The sequence below is a fragment of the Oncorhynchus nerka genome, linkage group LG19, assembly GCF_034236695.1.
Source record: "Oncorhynchus nerka isolate Pitt River linkage group LG19, Oner_Uvic_2.0, whole genome shotgun sequence".
Taxonomy (NCBI): Eukaryota; Metazoa; Chordata; class Actinopteri; order Salmoniformes; family Salmonidae; genus Oncorhynchus; species Oncorhynchus nerka.
This window is the reverse complement of record NC_088414.1, coordinates 40515277-40526116: the sequence shown is the minus strand read 5'-3', so window position 1 is coordinate 40526116 and position 10840 is coordinate 40515277. Positions and strand designations below refer to the sequence as shown.

General features: G+C 40.5%; 1 long non-coding RNA gene across 1 annotated transcript; it reads right to left on the bottom strand.

Moving 5' to 3' along the window:
* Window positions 1-2370: 2370 nt before the first annotated feature.
* On the bottom strand, window positions 2371-7025 carry LOC135562501 (uncharacterized). Its single transcript, XR_010460028.1, has 2 exons — window positions 6392-7025; window positions 2371-5793 (listed from the first exon to the last, which is right to left on the bottom strand). It is a non-coding gene; the product is annotated as an uncharacterized LOC135562501 (long non-coding RNA).
* Window positions 7026-10840: the final 3815 nt, after the last annotated feature.

Sequence of the window (10840 nt, the reverse complement as noted above, 5' to 3'; positions counted from 1 at the left end):
AAGGCACGACTCCGGGAGGGAAGAGAGACGAGACGAATAGATGCAAACACGAGAATCAAACCACAAACAAACAAGACCGATACACCGAGAAATGTACAAATAAACACCGGTTAAGACGCGCATAAGGTAGAGTGCATTTTTGGTGTCAATTCTAGCGATGGGGATGTTTTGTGGCTGGCTTGCCTATAACAATACGAGACAGCCATGTCTCCTATCTTGTCTCGATAACACACACTGACTGTGCCACTGTACTTGGTGGCTAGGTAACCAGCTAGCTAGCGGCAACGAAATTACACGGTTTTTCACCACGAATAGCTTATTTTATCACAATCATGTAGTCAAAGAAACGCCGCCGTTGCGTTGCAGATCAACATGTCTGTAAACAATCTGATGCACCCTGTGGATATACCATTTGCTCGGAGATAAAAGATTATGTGCAAGAATAGGTGATGGGGTAGGCGGGGATGCTCAGCTTGACAGGCTTTTACTACGGGTCGTCGGTGTTTCAAAATGGTTGTGTCTAGGAATATAGCTAGTAGGGAATAAAAACGTTTTTTTTGGTGGTTCTATTAGGGTAATGTTATACTTAGTAATTCTACCTTATTTAAATCACTATTATTTATTTAGGTATGTCTGTCTGTCTGTACCACGTATGAAACATCTTCCCCGGGCACTTCGAAAGGTTACAATTCTGACCCCGAAGTTCAACTGCTCTCCCTCGCGGTCGCTTGCTTCGCCTATGTAGTGAGTGAGTGTAGGCTACTTGTTCATTTCCCCGGGATGCATTGCGACCAGATATGTGTGTGTAATTAGCATGTTAATTATTGATAAGTCATCTTTCTGGAGCCTTGTTGTACAGTCTGGTTTGGTGTGTAGGCTACTTGCTTTATTGTGTAATGCATTGCCGCCTGCAGTGTCAATTCAGGATAAAACATCCTATCTGATTTGACCTGCTACTATAGAACTACACACTGCTTATATGTTCTTTGTTGTTAACAGTAGGTTCGTCTAAACCTCAGTGTAAGTGTATCAACATCATACTTTTTTGAAGTGTAGTGTCATTGTCGTGTTATAATCATCAGTGTCAAATTGGCAATGGGTCACTGCCACTGGGCATGAACCAATGATTTCACTGCACCTATCCGGTTTATGTGACAAAACATTCATTTATTTATTTATATATGCACTAGATGACTGATAGGGGGCGCTGTGTTGAAGCCACCATGCCTCCATCTTGGTACTCCCCGACCGTTGTAAAATATATTTTGGAAGCTATAGAAATGCATTTATTAATGTCTACATTCGTTTTTGCCACATTTATTTTTATTACAGATTCCTTAATGCATACTTTTACCTTATATTATGTGAGCTAAACATAAACATTTTTTAAATAAGGTTTACTTTATTAAGGGATACTTTGGGATTTTGGCAAAGCGGCCCTTTATCTACTTCCCCAGAGTCAGATGAAGTAGTGGATAGTTTCTTTTTTTATATCTGTATACAGTATGAAGGAAATTAGAGGTAGTTTCATGAGCCAACGCTAACTAGCAATACCGCAATGACTGGAAGTCTATGGGTATCTACTAGCATGCTAATGTAATGTTACTGTCTCCACTACAACAACAAAAATACTTAAATACATGTTAGCATTTAATTGATATACTGTAGAATTTCATTCATTCCAATGGAGAACTGCTCCTACTGGGGAGTACCAATATGGCTGACTGGTTGCTTCAAAATCATATTGTCCCTAACCCCTAACAGTAACCCTAACCTTTGACCTAACCCCTAAACCTAACACTAACCCTAATTCTTCCCCTAACCCTAATTCTAACCCTAGCCATAAACCTAACGACTAAACCTAAAAAAAAATTGTTTCTTTGTTTTACTATCCTTGTGAGTACTTCTGGTTCCTACAAGGATAGTAAAACCAAACCACAGACACACACACACACACACACACACACAAACACACACACACACACACACACACACACACACACACACAGCCTTTGTGATGCTTTCCTCCCCCCTCTCTCTCTCTCTTTGTCGCTGTTACACTGTGCTACAGGCTGGGTAGATGGGCGATAGTAGGCCAGCCTACCCACGCACTCATTATGGTTGCTCGGTGATGTACAGTATATAAACATAATTCTGGTTGCTACACTCTTAGAAAAAAAGGTTCCTTATAGAACCAAAAAGGCTTCTATTGCTTGCTTCATATATGGAACCCCTAAAAGTTCTATATAGAACCCTAGAGGTGCCATTTTTTAATTATTGCTACTACTATTAAAATAGTAATATTTTGTGCTAAGACCATAATTTAATAAAACATTTAATAATGGATGAAATAACAAAAGAACACCAGTATAGTTTTTAGAATTTATTGTCATTGTATGCAAACATAGTTTGGAAATGTGCACTGGTGGCCAGAGAGGCATCTCTTTGTTTGAATGATGGCCCATGCCAACTCTGGCTGACTTATTTGCAGTACAATACAATACAATACAATACAATACAATACAATACAATACCATACCATACCATTCAATACCATACCATTCAATACAATACAATACAATACAACACCATACCATACCATACCATTCCATTCAATACAATACAATACACTACCATACCATTCAATACAGTACAATACAATACAATACACTACCATACCATTCCATTCAATACAATACAATACCATACCATTCAATACAATACAATACCATACCATTCAATACAATACAATACACTACCATACCATACCATTCAATACAATACAATACCATACCATTCAATACAATACAATACACTACCATACCATACCATACCATTCAATACAATACAATACAATGCAATACCATTCCATACCATACCATTCCATACCATTCCATACCATACCATTCCATACCATTCCATACCATACCATTCCATACAATACCATTCCATACCATTCCATACAATACCATTCCATACCATTCCATACCATACCATTCCATACCATACCATTCCATACCATTCCATTCCATACCATTCCATACCATACCATTCCATACCATTCCATACCATACCATTCCATACCATTCCATTCCATACCATTCCATTCCATACCATACCATACCATTCCATACCATTCCATACCATACCATTCCATACCATACCATTCCATACCATACCAATTCCATACCATTCCATTCCATACCATACCATACCATTCCGTTCCATACCATTCCATACCATTCCATACCATACCATTCCATACCATACCATACCATTCCATACCATTCCATACCATACCATACCATTCCATACCATTCCATTCCATACCATTCCATACCATACACTACAGTATAGTTTTTCCATTATTTATAGTGAACAACAAAAATCTGTGTTCTGCTCCGTTCAACTTCAGCATTTTTGCAAGTGTATAAAATCAAAAGAAAAACTGAAATATTACATTTACATAAGTATTCAGACCCTTTACTCAGTACTTTGTTGAAACACCTTTGGCAGTGATTACAGCCTTGAGTCTTCTTGGGTATGACGCTACAACCTCGGCACACCTGTATTTGGGGAGTTTCTCCCATTCTTCTCTGAAGATCCTCTCAAGCTCTGTCAGGTTGGATGGGGAGCATCGCTGCACAGTTATTTCAGGTCTCTCTAGAGATGTTAGATTGGGTTCAAGTCCGGCTGGGCCACTCAAGGATATTTAGAGACTTGTCCCAAAGCTGCTCCTGCATTGCCTTGGCTGTGTGCTTAGGGTCATTGTCCTGTTGAAAGATTAACCTTCGCCCCAGTCTGAGGTCCTCAGCCCTCTGGAGGAAGTTTTCATCAAGGATCTCTCTGCTCCATTCATCTTTCCCTTGATCCTGACTAGTCTCACAGTCCCTGCCGCTGAAAAACATCCACACAGCATGATGCTGCCACCACCATGCTTCACCGTAGGGATGGTGCCAGGTTTCCTCCAGACAGGACGCTTGGTATTCAGGCTAAAGAGTTCAATATTGGTTTCATCAGACCAGAAAATGTTGTTTCTCATGGTCTGAGAGTCCTTTAGGTGCCTTTTGGTAAACTCCAAGCCGGCTGCCATGTGTTTTTTTACTTCCGTCTGGCCACTCTACAACAAAGGCCTGATTGGTGGAGTTCTGCAGAGATGGTTGTCCTTCTGGAAGGTTCTCATTCCATTGAAGAATGATGGAGGCCACTTTGTTCTTGGGGACCTTCAATGCTTCAGACATTTTTTGGTACCCTTCCCCACAACTGTGCCTCTGTAAAATCCTGTCTCGGAGCACTATGGACAATTCCTTCGACCTCATGGCTTGGTTTTTGCTCTGATGTGCACTGTCAACTGTAGGACCATATATAGACAGGCGTGTGTGCCTTTCCAAATAATGTCCAATCAATTGAATTTACCACAGTTGTACTCCAATCAAGTGGTAGAAACATCTCAAAGAGGATTAATGGAAACAGGATGCACCTGAGCTCAATTTTGAGTCTCATAGCAAAGGGTCTGAATACTTATATAAATAAGTTATTTCTGTTTTTTTATTTGTAATAAATTAGCAAAAAAAATGTAAAAACTGTTTTCGCTTTGTCATTATAGGGTATTGTGTGTAGATTGATGAGGAAAATAAATACCTGTAAAGTAACAACATGTGGGAAAATGGAAGGGGTCTGAATAGTTTCCGATTGCACTGTACATCGTTTATAATAAATAATGTATACCTCCTCTCAGTCAGCAACAGTCTTCTAATGGCTTCATGAAACACAATCCCCTCAATTGACTACACACTGTAATAGCGAAATAAAATAAACAATTAGGTCATTTCCGATGTCAGGCTGGATCTGTAGCACTATTTGGCATATCCCATAATAAAAAAAGTATGTTTATTTGTATGGCTAGCTTGTAAAGTGGTGAATTAAAGTAGCCTATCTTTTTTTATGTTTAGCCAACTAAGTTAGCTAGCTAGCTAGCTGGCTTACAAACGTGCTCTAAATTCGAATAACTTTTACAACTTTATTTATCTAGCCTATAATTTATCATACGACTTTGGCTTTATATATTTGAATTAAATAATCAACTTCGCTTACCTTAACACATTGAAAAATAACGTACTTATTGGTAGACTGCTTGCATGTCGCTTCTACCACTGACCTTTTGCGTCATCATGCTGGAATGGATTGGCAGTTTTATTCAATTATCCAAAAGGTTCTATATAGAACCCCCCCCCCCCTCCCCATTTTAAAATGTGTTTTAAAGGCTGTATGTTTTTATTAAACCCATTATTTCCTCTTGCTAGCATTTAGTTTGCAACAGGTTTGTATGAACCTTGCTGTTTGCCACTCAGACCTCTGCAACAATGTTGCAAAATATGAATTAGATCTTCCGCTTACCATAGAGAGCTAATGGTGTCTGACGTCAGCCAGCCATTCTTCTTACCAGCTAGCCATTCTTCTTACCAGCTAGCCATTCTTCTTACCAGCTAGCCATTCTTCTTACCAGCCAGCCATTCTTCTTACCAGCCAGCCATTCTTCTTACCAGCTAGCCATTCTTCTTACCAGCTAGCCATTCTTCTTACCAGCCAGCCATTCTTCTTACCAGCCAGCCATTCTTCTTACCAGCTAGCCATTCGTCTTACCAGCTAGCCATTCTTCTTACCAGCTAGCCATTCTTCTTACCAGCCAGCCATTCTTCTTACCAGATAGCCATTCTTCTTACCAGCTAGCCATTCTTCTTACCGGGCCAAATCATGCAACATCATTCATATGGATATAAATGTGGAAAAGAACTGAAACAAATGAAAAGGAAATGTTAGCTGTCATCTCCAATCTACCTCATTCCCAAACTGTATTTATTTATTTATCTTGCTCATTTGCACCCCAGTATCTCTACTTGTACATTCATCTTCTGCACATCTACCATTCCAGTGTTTAATTGCTATATTGTAATTACTTCGCCACCATGGCCTATTTATTGCCTTACCTCTCTTATCCTCCCTCATTTACACATGCTGTATATAGATTTTTCTACTGTATTATTGACTATGTTTGTTTATTCCATGAGTAACTCTGTGTTGTTGTATGTGTCGAACTGCTTTGCTTTATCTTGGCCAGGTCGCAGTTGTAAATGAGAACTTGTTCTCAACTAGCCTACCTGGTTAAATAAAGGTGAATAAATAAATAAATTAAAAATGATGTGACTGGATTACCATTACACTCTGGGGTAGGAATAGAACCCTCTAGTTTCTTTGCCTTCAATGGGTAAATATATATATATATATAAAACCTTTTTTTAGTAAATGGTTCTTTAATCTCGTCCAAAGAACCAATAGGTTCTATATAGAACCCCAAAGAAGCATTAGTGTATGTCATATTGATGCTGCTTACATACTGTGCTGTCTGCCTGTCTGCTTGTTAGCATTCGCCAGCCGTTGTGTAACCATACTGCTGTCAGAGGGGCTCAATCTTGTCCTAGTACACACTAATCAATAACACGATCACACTATGCCCGTGTTTACATACGGAGTCCAATTCTGATCTTTTTCCACAATTATGGTCAAACGAGCTGATCTGATTGGTCAAAAGTGAGAGAAAAAAAATATCACAATTGGGCTGCCTGTGTAAACGCAGCCTTTACAGCACCGTAGCAATACCCAATCAGCACATAACACAGTAGTGTAATGTACAGCAGTACATCATCTATTCACTTCAGCCTGCAGTAGGTCTAGTTCTACAGACAGGCCATTCTGGTGAAAGCTATGATGTGGCCAAAGCCAGGTCAATATGCTGCTGTGTGGTTCAGTCGGTAAAGAGCATGACGCTAGCCAACGCCAGGGTCATGGGATCGATTGTCGGGTGTTCATAGAAATCAAAAAAATATACCAGTCCGTTTTTAATTTTATGACGACAGATATTCTCTTCCTGGGGTCCGACACAAAAGACAAACAGTGTGTCTTTGTGCTGCCACCTGCCCCAGAAAATAACTTAACCAATGCATCAAAACGTCCTATCTTAGTTCCTGTGTGCGTCAGCGTAGAAGGTACTCTGCTACATGGATCATCGGTACATCAGTTCCTAATGGTGATATGACGTGATGTCTGTTTTTAGCTGATGCTGTGTGAGCAGATCATCTGCTCTGATAATAGAAGGCTTTAGAAGGCTTTATGTAACTGTCAGGTCCCATCCATACTTCCTAAAACTATGTGGTCGTTATGGAGACGGTAGAATGGGATGAACAGGTTATATTCTAAGATGGAACTTGTTCTGTTCTTATTCAGTCTACACTGTTGATGTTCCATTTGAACAGCTGTAATCTGAACCATTACACATGACACACTAGCAGCAGCTGCCACTTCTCCCTCTCTCTCTCTTTATCTCTAACACTCTCCTACCATTAATGCCAAGATAATGGAATTCATTGCCCTTGACAATCAACCGTTTTCTGTCATGGGTGATGTTGGCTTTCTCGACTGGTTGAGCACCGGTACACACTAACGTTACCAAGTGCGCTATTTTTCAGATGTTGCCCTACCGGAGTTACACAGTAATAGCGTCACTGCTATTAGCTTCACGACATACTATGGAACGCCGTTTGGGTCTTTGCGTGTCAAAAAAAGATACAAACACCGGGCACGAACGATGTGCTTACAATACCGCTTTGGTAATAAAGCATTACTTGTTCCACCGCAACTTCTGGGGTAGCTAGCTTTAGCTTAGTACCTAGCTAGCACCAATACAACCAGCCTTTTCATTATTCTTAGCAATGATTTAGGAATTCTTGTGACTAAGTGTTAGCTAGGTAGCCACTTGCTGTTTGCCTATTGAAATTGAACTTCAGTTCATGAAGATAAATAGCTAGCCAGCTACTTAACCCTGTTGCCCAAAGCTAACGTTATAAGCAGCCAGCTAGCTTCATCTGGCTAGTGAGTCTCGACCTGACTGAGTTATGTGTTGTGAAGCTAGCCACAATAAGGATTTGGCACAATAGTGAAATGTGTGGTTTGCCTTCAAAATAAAAGTACTTCTTTAAAAGTGATGCAGAAGGTTACAGTTGGTGGAATCATACCCAATATATTTTTTCCTAACGTCCTCCTCAGAGTTATCAGACTCCGAAGCATCCACGCAGTATTGTTTTTCCTCGGGAATAGTGTTCAATACACAATTGAATTATTATGTGACGTGCAGTCATATTCAGGTCCTGATTGGTCAACAAGCTTATTTGACACAGAAAGACCCAAACGGCGTTCCATATAAATCCTGGTTGAGAATGAAACGACTGAACAAATTAACAACGAAACAGCACAGCAAGTAAGTGAAAGAAAAAGGTTTTGATTATGTTTTACTCAGTTTTACTGAGACACTGTGGCCCCATCCGATGATACCCCCAGACAGGGCCAAACAGACAGGATATAACCCCACCCACTTTGCCAATGCACAGCCCCCACACCACTAGAGGGAAATCTTCAACCACCAACTTACCATCCTGAGACAAGGCTGAGTATAGCCCATAAAGATCTCTGCCACGGCACAACCAGAGGGGGGCGCCAACCCAGACAGGAAGACCACGTCGGTGACTCAACCCACTCAAGTGACGCACCCCTCCTAGGGACGGCATGGAAGAGCACCAGAAAGCCAGTGACTCAGCCCCTGTAATAGGGTTAGAGGCAGAGAATCCCAGTGGAGAGAGGGGAACCGGCCAGGCAGAGACAGCAAGGGCGGGGACTGTAGTTACGCCTCTTGCACTGAGATGCAGTGCCTTAGACCGCTGCATCCATGTGTGTGTGTTAACGATTTAAGTCTAATAGAATGCTTAAAAGGCTGCCAAAATGTTAAATATCGGTTATCGGTATCTTTTTTTTAATGCATACTGTTCAGTCACTGCATTCCGATTTAGGTGCTTGTCAATGTCAAAATCTGCCATTTTCAACCCGTATAGGGGATGACAGGGCCTGTGAGTGGAAAGGGAAAGGGTCTGATGTTTATTTTATAGCAGCTCTCAGCCATCTGGGTTGGCAGCAATACACTCACTGAAACTCTACTTCTCATTACTGCCTCATACAGACAGTTTTGTATTGTGATGCCTTACTTTACAGGAGGCTAGAGAGAGAGGAGCCTTGGCTACTGTAGATTGTGAAGATGCAGTCCTTTTTCATTGAAGTCAAACAAGAGTTAAAGACTATTCCTATAGTGAAAAGCCAACAAGGCAGGGCTCCAGACTGATTTGGTCAAACAGTAAAGTACATTATCCCCATGATTAGTGTAATGAAAGTGTTTGCTCTGTCCCTGTTTCTCTGGGCCTTGCTGCTGTGAGACACTCTCTCGCTCCTTTCCCGTGGAAAAAAAATGCTTGGGGAGAATGAATAGTGTTCTGATTGAATTACATTTTAAAATCCAATTGCTGGGAAATCACTGCTATCCTGTTGTAACAGATGGAACTAGGATGTCCTCAGCTTTCTGTAGGTATAATGTTTTGTTCTCAACTCTCAATTATGAGCTCAATAGCAACTATTTAAAAAATATAACTGATATGGCTTTGAGATACAGAACGAGCGAAATGCTCATTGGCCATTGTGAGTCCATAGACCTCATTGGACGGTAGGCTTCAACTGCAACTTCTTTTTTTTGGGACAATAAATGTACTGTTAGATTAATACATGGCTACTATGAGTGGGTATAATCAATTCACATTCTATTTGTCATGTGCTTCGTAAACAACAGGTGTAGACTAACAGTGAAATGCTTACTTATAGGCCCTTGTCACACCCTGACCTTAGAGAGACGTTTTATTTCTCTATTTGGTTTGGTCAGGGTGTGATGTGGGGTGGGCATTCTATGTTTTGTATTTCTGTGTGTTTGGCCGATTGTGGTTCCCAATCAGAATCAGCTGTCTATCGTTGTCTCTGATTGGGAATCATACTTAGGCAGCCTGTTTTGCCACCTTAGTTGTGGGTAGTTGTCTGTGTTAGTGGCCTGTATAGCCCTAGTAAGCGTCATGGTCGTTTTTGGTGTTTCTTGGTTTGTTGGCGACACTTTTAATAAAGGAAAATGTACGCTCACCAAGCTGCACCTTGGTCCGGTCATTTCCACCCTGACGACGATCGTGACAGCCCTTCCTAACAACACAGAGAGAAAGAAATAATAGAAAAATAATAACACAAGGAAAAAATACACAATGAGTAAAAAATAACTTGGGCGGCAGGGTACATCATGTTAGGAGGTATCCAGAGTATCATATCGCCATACTGTCCTCTCACCCCTATAATATTACTGGTGTAGTACACAAGTGGGTGCCAAAAAGCAACAAAAAAAACATCGGGCGTCTATTACCAGAATGCTAACAAAATGAGCACAAGTAATAGCGAATTTAAATGGAGGCTGCTAGCTAAATATGCTAAAATAAACTAATTGCATAGACAAGCTCATAAAGTTATACATATAAGGTAGACGCTACCGAATGTCATTTCATAAGTGAATGTGAACGAGAGTCTCTCCAGCAGCATGTCTGCAGTCCGTGTCTGTGTGGTGTCCCGGGCCCGTTATCTAAAATGATATCTAAAATGATTCGTATTTTTATTTCTTCCCGGCGTCAGACACATTTTGTGCTTTAGTTGTACTTCTAAACTCAGATGAGAATTCACGAACGGGGTAGTTTCTTTCCTCTGGTGCTTTTGTCAGTGTCGCCAGCCTATTTTTCTCTGGTAAAACGCAAGATTAACTTTAAAGCGAAATATTAGGAAATGTAGCTGGCTACATCCTTTCTATGATTGGCCTAAACATAGTTTATTGCAAACAATACCTTGTTCATTTACTTGTCTGTCTGCCAGCCACATATTTGTA